At 37.4% G+C, this 17,217-nt stretch overlaps 1 pseudogene across 1 annotated transcript; it reads left to right on the top strand.

Moving 5' to 3' along the window:
* The first annotated feature begins 615 nt into the window (after positions 1-615).
* On the top strand, positions 616-10,880 carry LOC143610273 (ubiquitin carboxyl-terminal hydrolase 25-like; annotated as a pseudogene). The gene is made up of 8 exons (XR_013149561.1): positions 616-866; positions 6,500-6,989; positions 7,629-7,704; positions 7,801-7,893; positions 7,998-8,084; positions 8,735-9,485; positions 10,404-10,532; positions 10,768-10,880. The product of XR_013149561.1 is annotated as a ubiquitin carboxyl-terminal hydrolase 25-like (transcript).
* Positions 10,881-17,217: the final 6,337 nt, after the last annotated feature.

Raw genomic sequence — 17,217 nt, 5'->3', positions numbered from 1 at the left:
TAACCGGGTACCATAATGCGGAAATCTGTTATGCCGTTAAGCAATATATAAATGTCTTTTATGCCGTTAAGCAATTTATAAATATCTTTTATGCCGTTAAGCAATATATAAATGTCTGTAAACCATTTTTTGAAATGGGTTTTATATTCAACTTGTGTATAAAAGATATGTAACAAACACGTGTAGAAATGTCTCGTTTATGGAGTTCATTATTTGTGAAAGACATAGAAAAGTCTTCAATTGTATGAAAGTTGTCTAACAACTCTTCGTTTATTAATTTTGTCTTTGTAAGAGACATGGATAAAGTCTTCAATTGTATGAAAGTTGTTCAACAACTCATAACAATTCTTTGTTTATTAATTTTTTGTAAGACATGTGTATATGTCTTTAAATTCATGAAAGACACGAAGTCTTTATTTGTTTTCTTAGGTTTATTAAGTTCCCAATAAGAAATCATTTTAACCGGGTACATGTCTGAGAAGAAACCCAATATCTTGTCATAACCACGGATCCCATTCATTACCCCAAAACCAACTCCTAATTTCTAGACACACACACATACTCACTCCTCCGGTGTACCAATAACACTCAAACCCTAACCCAAATTGATTAATAATTAATAATTATTCACAATCATTCATTCAACCAGGTATCCATCCGATGCTGAGCTGGTTACAACTATTCAATGCAGCGAGACGTCATTCTCGCCGTTAATGGCTTCTGGTTTCCAATTGCAAATGAATTGGCAAAACACTTTGTTATCAACTAAACGGAAAACCGGTCCGCCGTTAACGCCGTTCTTCAGTGCTTGACGTACACGCCGCCGCTTGCTAATTACTGTCTCAGGCATCAACATTCAGCTTTCTGTATGTGTTATTATTATTATTATTATTATTATTATTCTAGTTGTTAATGTTAATATGCGTGTTTATGTATTTGTTATTAGTTTGACCTAATTTGTTTAATTACGGTAGGTTTTGAGTTACATACTGATAATATGTGTTTGTCCTAACTTGAGTGTACAAGTTTACGGTTTACGAGATTTAATTTGTTCATATTGTGTGATCTGATTAGTATAGTTACAGTTATTGGATGCGAATTAGACTGTAAGGTTCGAGTTACATACTGATAACATATGTGTTTTTTCCTAATTTGAGTGTATGAGGTCATGGCTTACGAGATTCGATTTGTTCGTATTGTGTGACCTAATATTTTGCCATTACGCATCGAGTGTAAATTATGAGTTTTACACTGATATCAATCAATCAATCAATCATACCCAGTAAAATCCCACCGACAGCAGAGCTATAGGTAGGGTCTGGGGAGGGTGGGATGTAGGCACACCGTACCTCTATCCAAAGGAATAAAGAGGTGGCTTCCAGAGAGACCCTCGGCTCTAAGAACATGTGTATGAAGCAAAAAAAGGAAATCAAAGTTTAACAGTTATATAAAAAACTACTACTAATTATAATAATATTATTAAAAAGGTCACAGTTTAACCGCAATATAAAAGCTAATAATAATAATAATAAAATATGTAAGGGAAATACCATTATGGTATGTGACCTAAATAAGTTAAGTCTAAGCCCTAAGGTATTCAATTCTCTCTAAAAATCCTTAACTTTAATTCTACTTCTCCACGAATTCCTATCGTCAACCATGTCCTCGGAGAGGTTTAGGTCTATCAAATCATGCCTAATCCTCTCATCCAAGTCAATTTCGGTCGTCCTCTACCCCTCCTCCCCTCTATAGTAATGTTTTCTACGGATCTAACAGGATTCGTCGTCTGTCTTCTCTTTACATGTCCAAACCATCTCAATCTCCACTCTCTTATCTTGTCTGCTATGTTCGCCACCCCTAATCTCTCGCGAAGCACAACGTTTCTTATTCTGTCTAGCCTTGTGTGCCCACACATCCAACGTAGCATTCTCATTTCTGCTACCTCCATCTTCCGCACTTGTGCCTTCTTGATGGCCCAACAATCTGTTCCATATAGCATTGCAGGTCTAACTGCCACCCTATAGAATTTTCCCTTCAGATTAGTCGGGAAACTCTTGTCGCATAATATACCTGTGGCTGCTTTCCATCTACACCATCCTACCTGAACTCGGTGGGTCACATCACTGTCTAATTCCCCATCGCTCTGTACAAATGATCCTAAATACTTGAACTTCGTTACCTGCGGGACCACCTGCCCTTCAATTGTGATGTGTGCGTCTTCACTGTCGTTTATCTCACCAAAATCACAGTGTAGGTACTCCGTCTTAGATCGGCTAATCTTTAAACCTTTTGTCTCTAAGGTTGTTCGCCACTCCTCAAGCCTCATGTTTAGATCTTGTTTTTTCTCAGCAAGTAACACAATATCGTCTGCGAACATCATGCACCACGGGAGAGTCCCCTGAATCGACTTTGACAACTCATCCAAGACTACTGCAAAAAGAAACGGGCTCAACGCTGACCCCTGGTGAAGACCTACCTCTACCGGAAAGAAATCAGTATCCCCCACTGGCGCACGGACACTTGTTTCACTCCTGGTATACATATCCATAATTATCTCTATGTATTTCCTGGGCACTCTTCTACCCTCCAAGCACTCCCAGAGCACCTGTCGTGGCACACTGTCGTAGGCCTTTTCTAGGTCAATAAACACCATATGTAGATCACGCTTCTTCTCCCTATACTTTTCCATTAATCTTCTTATAAGGTGTATTGCCTCTGTGGTGGAACGCCCCGGCATGAAGCCAAATTGGTTGACCGTAACCTGAGTTTCTCGTCTAAGTCTAACCTCAATCACTCTTTCCCATAGCTTCATAGTATGACTTAGTAGTTTGATTCCTCGGTAGTTACCACAACATTGGGCGTCTCCTTTGTTCTTATAGATAGGAACTACAACGCTGCTCCTCCACTGGTCTGGCATCTTACCTGAATTGAGAATACTATTGAACAGAGTAGTTAACCACATGACTCCTTCCTCCCCCAGACACTTCCACACCTCGATGGGTATGTTGTCTGAGCCAACCGCCTTAGACCTTCCCATCCTCCTAAGTGCGTCCTTCACCTCTTCTCGTGTGATCCGTCGGCAGTAGCAGTTATTCGATTGTTGTCGATGAAAGTTTGTGTTGTCATGTTCTTCTTGGTAAGCTCTCCCATTGTTAAAAAGATTGTGGAAGTAGGTTTGCCATCTTAGCTTGATGTCCTGCTCCTTGACCAGTACATGCCCATCTGTATCCTTTATGAACTTCACCGGTCCTAAATCTTGCCTTCTACGCTCCCTGGCTTTGGCAATCTTAAACATAGCATGTTCCCCCTCTTTTGTTTCTAGACTTTCATACATCCGTTTAAAGGCCGCCTTCTTTGCTTCCGCCACTGCCTTCTTTGCCTCTATCTTGGCCGTTTTGTAGTTGTCCCTCAAATCCACTCGCTCCTCCTCATTCGTGCACCTCATTAGCTCCCTAAAACATCCTTGTTTGTCCCTTATCTTGTCTTGCACTGCGTCATTCCACCACCAAGACTCCTTATGCCCACTTGACTTTCCTGTTGTGACCCCGAGAGTCTCCTTTGCTACTTGGATGATCTTTGTCTCCATAGCTTCCCATATATGAGTTGAGTCCCCATTTAGTCGAGCCCGCGTATGCAGTATGAGTTTATCCTTAAACAGAAGGAGATTTTCGTCCTTCAAATTTCCCTATCGAATTCTCGGTGTACCTTTCTTCTCTCGAACAGTCAGCTTATTTCTGAAGGCTATATCAGTCACTAGTAGTCGATGTTGAGTCACAACTGCCTCCCCAGGTATGACCTTGCAGTCCTTCCACCAACGTCGATCTCCTCGCCTCATCAAAAGGTAGTCAATTTGCGTGTCGCGTCCGCCACTGCTAAAAGTGATTAAATGAGAATCTCGTTTCCTAAAAAAAGAATTTATAATACCTAGGTCATGTGCCACCGCAAACTCTAGAAGATCTGTTCCGGTCTCATTCCTATCACCAAAACCGAAACCCCCATGTACGGCTTGAAAACCATCGTTAGCCTTACCAATGTGTCCATTAAAATCACCTCCTATGCAAATCCTCTCCCCCCTAGGTATGCCCCCTACCACTGCGTCTAGGCAATCCCAAAATTCTCTCTTTTCCTGATCCCCTAGGCCTACATGAGGCGTGTAGGCGGAGACTACTGCCACTACTTCCTCTCCTAGTACTAATTTCAACACCATAATCCTGTCATTATGTCTTATCACCTCCACCACACTAGTGTGTATTTCCTTAGCCACTAGAAACCCCACTCCATTCCTAGCTCCATCAGACCCCGAGTACCACAACTTATACCCATTACACTCAGCCCCTCTATGTCCTTTCCACTTAGTCTCCTGGAGGCATGCTATCGGAACCCTACGTCTTTTAAGCACATCTGCCAATTCTAACAACTTACCATTTAATGTTCCTACATTCCAAGAAGCCAAACGCAATATACGCTCCCTATCTTTACTCTTTCCTACACCCCTCGATTCAGGACATGGTCTTAGGTAATAGTCATGGTTCCTACGCTCTATGGTTGCAACTAATCACACAAACACAAGCAATAGAACACCAAATCAATAATAATAATAATAATAATAGTAGTAGTAACAAAAACTAATAATAATAATAATAGACACACGGCACACAGTAACAGATAAATTGGACTGACTACTCTAGCAGCATCAAGGCCTATTGTCAACAAAAATAAAAGATATGAAACGATCTCACCGGGATTTTAGCAAGTCACCAATATTGAAACCGGGACGAGACACCGTGAGCTAACGAGAATAAGCTAGAAACGTGACACAATCTACAACCCTTGAGTTTCGGCGGCGGCGGCGTTGAGCGGCGGCGACGGCGGAGCTCCGGCGACGTGTTACGGTGGCGGCAGAGGGTGAATCAGCTAAGATCCTTCAATGATAACACCTCGCAGCAACCCAGCAACCTCCACAGAGCCTTAATCGTTTTTCCGGCGGCGGCAATAGACGGCGGCGGCGGCGGCAGTTAACAACAGTAGCCGGAAACAACAGTACAGCGAGAATAATGAGCTGCGGTGGCAATAGACGGCAATAGACGACGGCAGTTGGTGTTTTTTTTACTTGTAAGTTATAAAGGAGGAATGAGTTTTACACTGATAACATGTTCGATTAATTTTTTATGTTTCATTACGGTTATTGGATGCGAATTAGACTGTAAGGTTTGAGTTACATACTGATAATATGTGTTATTCCTAATTTGAGTGTATGAGTTTACGGTTTACGAGATTTGTGACCTAGTGTTTATCAGCATGCTTAGTGAATACGAATTCGAGTGTAAATTTCAGATGTAACATTGGTAACATTTATATTCTCTAGTTCGATTAATATGCGTATTTATGTGTTTAACTGTATATTAGTTTAACCTAGTTTGTATAATTTGGCTTATTGGATGCGAATTCGAGTGTAAGTGTCGAGTTACATACTGATAACATATGGTTTTCTCAGTTTGAGTGTATGAATTTATGATTTTGGAGATTCAGTTTTTTCGTATTGTGTGATCTATTTTTTTGTCATTACGCTTACTGAATACGTATTCGAGTGTAAGTTTTAAATTTTACACTGAGAACATGTATATTCTCTAGTTTGATTATTGTTTTCCATACTTTTGAGTGTATGAATCCATGTTTGTGTGAATGATTTACGAGATTGAGTTGGTTTATAACATTTAACTTAGTTTATATCATCATGCTTAGTGAACATGAAATCGAGTGTAAATATTAAAGTTCAGACTGAGAACAGATAAATTCCCTAATTTGAGTGTATGAATCTGTGTTTGCGTGAATGATTTACGAGATACAGTTTGTTTCTATCGTTTAACCTAATTTCTATCATCATGCTCAGTGAACATGAAGTCGAGTGTAAGTTTCATATTTCATATTGATAACTTATATTTTCCCTAGTTCGATTACCATCTTCCCTAATTTGAGTGTATGAATCTATTTTTGCTTGAGCAATTTACAAGATTCAGTATGTTTGTATCGTTTGACCTATATTCTATTGTCATGCTTATTGAATATGAATTCTGACTGTAAATTTCAAGTCTCACATTGATAACATAACATATATCTCTCTCCTAATTTGAGCGTATGAATCCATGATTGCTTGAAGAATTTACAAGATTCAGTTTCTTTCTACCATTTAACCTGATTTCTATCATATGCTTGTTGAACATGAATTCAAGTGTAAATTTAAAAGTTTTCATTGATAACATATATTTTTCCTAATCTGAGTGTATTAATCCATGTTTCTTTGAATGATATACCAGATCTAACTTGTATATAACATTTAACCTATTTTTTATCATCACACTTATTGAACACGAGATCAAGTGTAAATTTTTCAAATTCACACTGATAACATGTGTTTTCCCCAATTTGACTGCATGAATCTATGCTCACATTAACAGTATACAATTTCCAATTTGTTCATATCATTGCTACACACTTGCAGGTGATTCACTACCGCAGCATGACGAGAAGAGTAATTGTCCATTTTGTCTACTGGAAACGAGAATTGCTCGTTCTCTTAGCACCAATTCACCCCTAGAAACACCTGCCAAGATTATTGGCGGGTTGAAATTATTTGCAGAGCATTTTCGTTTTGGAAGACAAGAAGATGCACATGAATTTCTTAGATACATCATTGATGCATGTCACACTACATCTCTTCGGTTAAAGAAATCGCAGCAGCAAAAAGGCAAGTTTGTTGGTAATGGTGGAGGTGACGATAGCTTCAGTGGCAGTACGGTAGTTAAGGAGATATTTGGAGGAGCTTTACAGAGCCAGGTTAAGTGTCTTGCTTGTGGCAATGAATCCAATAAGGTTGATGAGATTATGGATATTAGTATAGATATAGTGAATAGTAGTTCTGTAAAAGAAGCTTTTCAGAAGTTTTTTCAACCCGAGAGGCTAGATGGGAATAACAAGTACAAGTGTGAAAGGTAAGCAGTAAACATGTCGTACTTACTGTATTGCTAGACTTATAACCGAACAAACGATCGTATGTAAACAATTAAACAAATGGAGTTTTTGTTCGTTAAGAAAATGAGTGTGCTTTGTGTCTGTTTAAGTTTGTTCGTTAATAGTATAAACAAATGGTTAATATGCGTAACAAACATAACTGAACATAGATGAACAAACATAACTGAAGGAACACTAATTTAAAAGTAAACATGAACATTAACATTAATATGTTGGACCTAAAAATTAACAAAACTAGACTAGATTGTAATTGGTGATATTTTTATTTGATAAAACTAAACCAAGTTGCAATGGGCCTAAATTTTTTTAATGAATATGTAAACAGATGAACATAAATGAACGTAAACGAACATACATAAATGTTCAGTTCATGAACATAAATGAACGAATGAGAAGTCACGTGTTTGTTTGTTCAGCCAAATGAACAAAAGCATTTGTTCATGGTGGTATGTATAATAAATAAACTAACTTTTCACCGAACGGTTCGCAAACGGTTCACTAACGTTCAGTTCGTTTACAGGCCTACGTGTTTCTCACATATTCATGTTTATAACTTTATATATCATTAGACATAACATTATAACCTTGTGGTTTTGTAGTTGTAAAATGCTGGTAACAGCAAGAAAGCAAATGTCTATCCTTCAAGCACCTAACATTCTTGTAATTCAACTAAAGGTGATTTTTTTTATTAATGGGCATGTTATTAAATTATTAATTTCTTCTAGCATCATAATAATTGGTACTAATTAAGATTTTATTTTGGTTACATAGAGGTTTGATGGAATATATGGCAGGAAGATAAACAACGCAATTAGTTTTGAGGAAGTGTTAGTTCTTTCAAACTTCATGTGCAAAACAAGCCAGGTACTATAATTTCAAAAGTTTTAACTATAATTTCCAACCGTTTATCGTTAATAATTATCTTATTGGGGAACTATTTCCTAATCCAGTTATTTAACTGATTGCAGGATCCTCATCCGGAATATAAGCTTTTTGCTACCATTGTACATTCTGGCGGTTCACCTGATTCAGGACACTATTATGCTTACATCAAGGTATATGGTTTGCTATAATTTCTCTAAATTGTAAACGAACTGAATGAACATAAACGAGGCTTGTTTGTTTATCTAACTTAATCAAATAACTATTAGGCGAATGAGCATGAATGCTCAAATGAATGGATTTTCTTGTTCATGTCTGTTAGTTAAGAACACATAAACTTAGGCTTGCTCGTGTTTGTTTATGTACGTTCATTAATTTTCTAACCGAACATAAACAAATACAAATGAACATGGTCAAGCACAAACGGACATAAATGAATGAACATAAATGGATACCTACTAAACTAAATGTATTCCCAAAGTAAAGTCTAAAATACCATGATCATTAAATTTAATATTTAAAAAGTAAACAAGTATACATATTAAGGATTTAAGGGTCTTTAAAATGAATATTAGTGATAAATAAATTTGAATGAATATTTAAACAAATGTAAACGAACGGACGTTAATTAACGGATATAAATGAACTTGACTGACGAACATAAATAAAACGGACATAAACGAACGTAGATGAATGAACGGGCATGTGCTTATGTTCGTTCGTTAAATTAAATGAACCAAAAAGTTGTGTTCGTTTGGTTGGTTCATTTACATGCATACGATTACCTTTTTATTTCGAATGCTGGTTTCAAACATGTATACAGGATGCAATTGGTTGTTGGTATTGCTGCAACGATTCTAAGGTTTCTGTCTCAAGCTTAGAAGAAGTTTTCTCTGAAAACGTTTACATCCTTTTCTTCATTCGTACCAAACAAAGGCCCATTTTACCTAACAAAGGTTTATCCACTAACGGAACAAATTCACGTAGTTGCAATGGAAATAATACCTCAAAAGTTCCAAAGTCTAGTCAACAGACTCACAACAACCGAAGGTTGATCCTGCCACACCATCTAAAGTTGGAAAATATCTTTATATTCCTCAAAAGAAGCCAGTTAGTTTTGGATTTTTAGGTCTCAAAAAGTCCTCTAATATCATTACTCATAATAAAGAGAACAATGATAATAATGGTGATGTAAAAGCCTTGGATTCTAAGAAGACAAATGATAAAAAGATTCCATTGTTGGAGGACAAAAATGGATCAAGCCTCAATAAACATGTTGCCAATGGGGATGTGGAGATTCATAGGAATGGAGATGAGTTAGCTGCAAACGGGAGTAAGAACAATGTTACAAGAAATGGAACAGGAGCTAGCCAAAATAAACATGTTGCAAATGGGAATGCGGAGATTCATTCGAATGGAGATGAGTTGGTTGCAAATGGGCGTAAAAACAATGTTACAACAAATGGAACAGAAACAGGTAATGGCATTGCTAAAAACCTTTCTGATGAGTCAGACTCTCAGAGGAAAGATGAAGATCAACCGTCATTATCAAAACATGACGAGCTTACAGAAAGGTGTGTTCTTTTTATTTAATTAATGCTTCACTTATTTGTCATTTTTGGATACAGTTTACATTTTATAGTTAGTGCTGCATAATATGCAGTTGGATAGTTGACTGCAAATCTAGGTCTAGGGTTTGATTGTGTTAACCAATAGAAATTAGTACTAGTCCAAAAAGGAAATGAAAGAAACAAGGATACAACTGGATAGCAAACTTGCATATGTAAACCTGTAAGAGAGCAACTAATCATTGAATTTAGTTTTACCTGAATAGATTTTTCTCTCTTATTTTAGTAATTGCATCAGTATGACGCTATGCATTTATATAGGTGGTTAAGGAACACGAACAGAACATGTTTGTGTTTGTCTGTTTAACTATTACCAAACAAACAATCAGACATGGAGAGTTAAACGAACAGATTTTTTTGTTCGTGTTCGTTTGTTAAGAAAATGAGCATGTATGTGTTCGTTAACAAGTATAAACTAACAGTTCATGAACGTAAAAGAATGAACATGACGGAATATAGATAAACAAACATAATTGAGCTAAAATGTTATTTAAACTAGAGTAAATTTTAATGGACGCAAACGGTTTAAACGTGTGTATTTACGAACGCAAACGAACGAAGTTAAAAAAAACATACTATTGAACATAAGTGAACTTAAACAAACGGGCATAAACGAATGAACGAACATTCACGAAATTAATGAATGTACGATACATGTATTCATGTTCTTTCTTTTAAGTGAATGAACAAAATTTTTTGTTCATGTTAGTTCGTTTATTAAATAAACGAACTGAATGCTGAACGGTTACTCGCTTATAGTTAGGGAAAACCATTTTTAGTTCACGTCTCCTTTATTTTTGTGTAACGGTTTATTATGTTTGAATTCTTATAATTTTTATGGATTTTTATTTGGTCATGCATCAGCCTTAAGAAAGAAGCTTCTGCTTTTTTGAGAAACTGCGGTTATTCAGACGAGGTTGCAAGTTTCATGCGTGCCAAGAAACTAAGCACACAAGATGAATGCAGTAATGGCTTACAGAAGAAAGAACTTAAGTCTTCTTTCATACAATTATTTTACTCATGAGTTATATGTGCAAGTTAAGTTTATATCTTCGTATAATGTTAGCTTTTCAGTGTCATAAAAGATGCTTTTTCTCTGTCGTAAATTTGTCCTTTTTTCATTTAGTTGTGATTACATGCTTTCCATATATCCTTACTATATAATATAATGGATTTCATGCGAACATTTATTATTATTATTCGAAACTTATATTACCATGATATGCAGGAGGAAAATGATAGACGATGCCAAGGCGTCACTTATTCCCCAAATTCCTGGTTCGTTGAAAGCTAAACTCGTCAAACGCATCAGATTTCATATCGATCAATGATACTAAGGGCTGCATGGTATCTTTATATTTTATAAATTTCGACTTAATTACCCAAATCTTTGATAAGTCTGACTGTCTGAGTCGTTTAACTGTTTTGCAGACTACAAAGGTGTGGGGGAGGTAGATACGAGACATCACGTCAGCATCTATATGTATTTTAACGAGGCATATGGGCGTGAAAACATGAAGACGGATTCTCCAAGCTAAATTTTGTTTCGTTTTTAGTATTTGTATGGAAGGTTTTTATTATTGTTTCGAAAGTAACCGGTGAAGAAGAGAGAGAAGGCTGGTGTAGCAAAGAGTTTGTTAGTAACGGTATTAGATACATATAACATACACATATAGGTGTTGTTTGTTTTTTAAGAGCTAAAATGTCTGCAATCTGCGGACCACATCTGCAGACATTTGTAGCAGAAGAGGTGGACCAAATTTCTGCAGTTTGCAAGAAGAAGACTGTTTTTTAACGTCTGCAAACTGCTAAAATTATCCAACAATTAAAAATACATATATCTAATATTTATACAAAATAATACAAATTGTCCATAATTAAAAATAATAACATCAAAATACATCATCCAAGTTTAACATGTATGAGAATCATTAGGCTCTTACAATCAATCTATAAAGAAAGTTCCGACATTAATCTCGTAATCAAACTGTCAAGTCCCATAAGTGTAGCCGTTGTCGAGTCTTGTCAAATCTATATAAATAAACAAATAAATACATGTTAGAATAACCCGAACAACCTAAAATAACACGTACTAACACAAACAAAAACCAAACAACATGACGCAAACTAACCCAATCACGACTCAAACTATCCCAAACCAGATAATAAGAATAAACCAAACATTTTTTTAATTAATTCATGTAAGCCCGAAACCGTATAACCCGAACACGTTTTTTAATTATTATATATGAACGCAAGAACCGAACTACTTGAATACTTTTTTTTCCATTATAACTAAACCCGAAAACCATATATTCGAACCCAAGCCCGAGCAACAAACCCAACTTGATAGTTCAAACATATTATGTATCTAAAGACATAGAACAATCAATTAACAACTCATTTAAGAATTAACAATCAATTAACAAGAATTAAATTAACAAAAACCCAATACCCTAATTGAACAAATCAATTAACAAAAACCTAAAAAAAATTAATCAATTAACATATCTAATTAACAGTTACTAAACCTGGAGAAGGCGTCGGAGCAAGCGGGATGGTGACAGGGTGGTCGGTGACGGGATGGTGTGCAGCGAGGTTGGTGGTCGGTGACAGGGTGGTGTGCAGCAGGGTTGGTGGTTGGCGACGTGGTGTGCAGCGGCGACTGTGGAGGAGTGGAGGCGGCGCGGTAGAGGAGTGGAGGCGGCGGTGGAAGAGCGGATGCGGCAGCGGTGGAGTGGTGGAGGAGGATAAGTTATTTGGGAGTCTCTGATGAATGAAGAACTATGGAATAAAATGGGATAGAAGAGGTGAGAAGTAACAATACCAACACTTCTAGGAGAAGATGGCGCGCAGACGTTTTTTAATGAAACGTCTTCGGGAAAACAAACACACTGCAGAGCCCAGCGTCTACGCGCCCTCTTCTCAATGCAGACAAAAGAGATGGAGAAGTGCTTTTGAGGAAAAACAAACAGCACCATATTCTTTTTGTAAAGTATACAACCCTTTTTGACAATTTTTTGTTGGGTCTAAAGTTTGGTAGAGTATGCAAATCTTTAGATTATATAATTTCTATATCGGTCATGTATTGTCACACCCTGACCAAAGGCGGCGGAACATGCCGGGGTGCAACGTGATTGGACAAATACACAATACACTTTTAAAGTGACAATATTTAATCAACTAATTAATTTCATTCAATCATCAAAGTAACACATATTGTTCATACAAATAACATCAAAACATAAGAAATAGATATTGTTCATTCTTCTAATAACCTAGCGGTATCAAAATAGAATGACGTCTTCAAACTCCAACTCAAGTAATAATCAAACCTGTAACATGCATAAAATAACATTTGTCAACACGTATGTTGGTGAGCAATTTCATAGTTTTGAGTATATATAATATGAGTGAAATCCACAAACGTATATGAGACTATAAATAAAAGCATCAATCATGGTATATAAAACATATGTAAATGAGGATCCTTTCTAATCGGTAAGAATACCGACATACTTGGATAATGAGGCCCTATTCTACTAGCACAAGGCTAAGTAGTTAGGGGAGCGTATGATCATACTTAATGAGGCTCAACAACAACATAAAAATAAACACTCGCGCACGTAAAGCATATGAGACATATAACACACAATAGAGCAAGTATTCTAGCATCATATACCCTAAAGTTTGTGGTTTGAGAAATGAGTATAATATAAATCATTTTTGTTTGAATAAGTATGCATGTTACCCCCAAAAGATAAAAGTGAAAACGGGAGATGAACTGTACTCACGTTAACTAAGTAACTTGAAAGATTGATTCGTGAATAATCAGAGATCGGGTTTAACGAGCAAGACCTAGATTAAACGGGTCTTAAGTTAGTAGGTAGTCTTGGAAGGGTTTAAAATAAAATATGACAAGTAAAGTAAATAAATGAAGTTTATGGTTTAAAAATGTAAATACTTGGGAAATTAAAGACATGTTCTAAAAAGTAAGTTTACTCGAAACCGGGTCTTGGTATTTCATTCATAATTATTACTCAACCTATGTTAAGTAACTTATGTGGGTTATAATGCACTAATGCAAGACCCTTTGGGTATATGAACATCAAAACAAGGTTTTAATCGAGTGTTCGGATTTGTTAACTTGGGTCTAGATAATTTAACTAAACTCAAAGTTAACTTTCCAAAATGTTTTGAGATAACTCAATAAAATCGAAAGACTTAACCAAGTATATAGTTCTATTATGAAGAACCTTAACGTCCGTTAAGTGTGTATTTGGTATCACCGGTCCAAGCTTGTTATAAGATCAAGTTGGATACCGACACACCAAGTAAGTTGATAAAATAGTTAAAATTAGTTTAAAATACATTCTTGAAGAAAAGATGAGTTTCGATGGCCAAGAACACACTTATGTGTCTTAGGCAAGTGAACTCGGTTTAGTTCGGTTTTGGTTCGGTCCTTGACTCGGAATGATACCGAGGATGGTTGCCACATACCCAAATACCATAGAACTATCAAAATGGTTTTAAAAGTTACAAGGTTCAAATCTTTCATAAACATGTTTATTTAACTATTTTAAACAAAACTAGTAAACAAAACTATTTAAAACAAAAGCTAGTAAACAAGAGTTCGGTCTTGGTTCGGTCTTGATTCGGGTCTAATCTCGGGATGAAACCGAGACTAGTGACTTCATACCCAACACCATGGAACTCTTTAAACATGAATTAAAACTAAACTACTTACAATATAAACAAAAGCATTAAAGGGAAATAGTATAAACAAGTCTAGTAAACAAGAGTTTGGTCTTGGTTAGGTCTTGATTCGGGTCTAATCTCGGGATAAACCGAGACTAGTGACTTCATAACCAATACCATGAAACTCTTTTAACATGAATTAAAAGCTAAACTACTTACAATATGAACAAGACTAGGAAAGCATTAAAGGAAAATAGTATAAACAAGAACTACAAAGAGTTCTCCATGTAGCCTTGCCTTGTAGCATATCACCTCCCGAAGAAGATGAAAGCCGAAGGAAACAACGGGTGCATATTATATATATGTTGTGCCACAAGATATGAATTAATAAGTAACAAACAAGAATTAAAGAAGGTTATTGCTTGATTATTAAGAACCTTAGAGGTTAGAGATATGAAATTTATTTGGGAGAGAAAGAAGATGAATGAGCAAAGAATAATGAAGAGGATGGGGTTGTTTATTGTCACACCCGGCCCTGAGCGGCGGAAACAGCCGGGCGCGCGCGAGTGGGGATTGATAATTAAGCACGGGCCATTGCAAACATTTATAGTAAGATTTTCATTGCGCATGAAATGTTTAATACAAATACATTACATTGTTCAAAAATTACATAAAAACATCCAAGTATAAAACTGTTGAAGATTTCCACGCCCTATCCCCTTGCGCGGCGGGAACAACCACGCGCATCGAAGGGATAGAACTAAAATCTTCCAAAAAGCTAGTTTTAGATGTTCAGCGTGAGGTGCTCTAAGTGTGACTCCATGCGCTACCTAGTTATCTCCTGAAAGACACGTAAAAACATTTGAATCAGTATAAACTGAGTGAGTTCACAAGTTTTAGTAACTTGATAAATCGCATTGCATCATAGTCTTGATAAAATCATATTGAAACACATTTATGATTTCATGTCTAAACATATACTTGATAATCCGTATGAAAACATAGATCTGACACATATTTCTGATAAAAGTCGTTCCGCGGGCTACGCGCGATCATTACTGGAAGTGTGCTCGTCCATGCAAAGTGGCGCTGCCACTACGAGCTAAATAATATAATGCCGTCCCGCGGTTTACGCGTGGACATTTCTGAAAAGCCGTGCTCGTCTATGCAAAGAGGCGCTGCCCCTACGAGCTAATCAATAATTCCGTCCCGCGGGTTACGCGCGGACGTTGTGCCGGAAAACAAGGCGCTCGTCCATGCAAAGAGGCGCGACCCCTACGAGTGGGTGGATCAAACCAGCAGTCCCTACCCTTAGAGTTCCAATGGTAAAGTGATCACTTACTCGAATCTGGTGCACTAACATCGAAAACCTTAGATAACCGTTCGCATTGCTCATCATGAAATATAATTTAAACACATAATCGCTTGCATAGCTTGTAAGTATACCATGATAAAACATTATTTAAGTACGTGTCCCTCGCCCCGAAAACAGTTTAAAAACAGTGAAAACAGCGAGAATAGGGGCTGTGAGACTCACCTGTGGTTCTTGTTAAGGGATTAATCGAGATTCGGGTTTTCTTGGTGTTGGCCTCGGAATTGAAGGTCTAGAATACGATTAAATAACAAGAAGTATATATATTAAGATCAAGAATTAGGAGAATATAAGGGTTGGAAAGCAGATCTCAAGGTTATATTCTTGGCTTACCTGGTAACAGGATCGGAAACGAAAGCAACGGATGCCTGGGAGATGATTAGTGCAAGTTGCAGTTCTTAAGAGAGAAGTTTGAAGTGTGTTTTGGGTGATATTTTAGGTTACATATTTATAGTCAAACTCAAGGGAACACAATCCCTTGCTTTAGGGGATTGTAATCTTTTCATATCTAGGTGTAATGATGATAAAGTATGGAAATTATTATTATTTATTTAAAAGTAGAGTAGTGGATAAAAGATTTTGATTTGATTTGGTCAGGACATGCAGGTCTGGGGTTGGTGAGAATAGGGTGGCTGACAGTTGACTTTTCATGTTACAGTGTGCTTTTTCAGGTACTTTTGTCAGTGTACAGTAAAAAGTGGAAAATCTCTGAAACACGCTACTGTTTCCTTTTGGGCGGGAGTAATCTCCTTACGTCTGGAGAATAGACTAAGTGTTCTGCGCGTATCACTTGGTGCGCATAGCTTTCTGCGTGAAGGACATTTCTTTGCTGCGGGTAGGCACGTAACCTTCTCGCAGTTAGGGACATTGAGTTTCATTTGTAGATTCTCCAGGTGGTCTTGGTATTTCAACATAGTGATCAGTTATGTTGAAGTCAATTCCATCTTGGAGCTTCAGACAAACTAGCTCTCAATGTTCCCGCCATGCGGGGAGGTTAGTTCCCTTCCGCACGCGCATAAACGATTTAGGATGCACCCGCCTTAGCATCATGCGGGATGGTCAGCCCATTAGACAACATAACGTTAAGGTACATAAAACCAATACACTCGCGCATGGCGCATATAACATATGCCCACGCAGGTTCTTAACATGGCGCGCTCGCGCAGGGCGCACATAATATGCCCGCGCTGACTAACATGGCGCGCTCGCGCAGGGCGCACATAACAAATGCACGCGCTGACTAACATGGCGCGCTCGCGCAGGGCGCACATAACAAATGCACGCGCTGACTAACATGGCGCGCTCGCGCAGGGCGCACATAACAAATGCACGCGCTGACTAACATGGCGCACTCGCGCAAGGCGCATATAACATAATTACCTAATATTTAGGTTGATTACTTGGTTTAAGGGATTGGGAATTTACCGGGTGTCACATTCTCCCCCTGTTAAGAGAATTTCGTCCCGAAATTTAGGAGACGTCGCTGGCAGAAGCCATGTTCTGAAAGAGGTGTGGGTATTTCTTGCGCATCTGGTCTTCTCTTTCCCAAGTGAATTCAGGCCCACGCCTCGAGTTCCATTGAACCTTTACTAACTTGATTCTGCTTCT

This window comes from Bidens hawaiensis, unplaced genomic scaffold, assembly GCF_021521415.1.
Source record: "Bidens hawaiensis isolate Kalapana, Puna unplaced genomic scaffold, B.hawaiensis_p1.1 tig00025567_1, whole genome shotgun sequence".
Lineage (NCBI taxonomy): Eukaryota > Viridiplantae > Streptophyta > Magnoliopsida > Asterales > Asteraceae > Bidens > Bidens hawaiensis.
The sequence above is the reverse complement of the archived record's forward strand: the minus strand, read 5'-3'. Positions and strand labels throughout refer to the sequence as shown.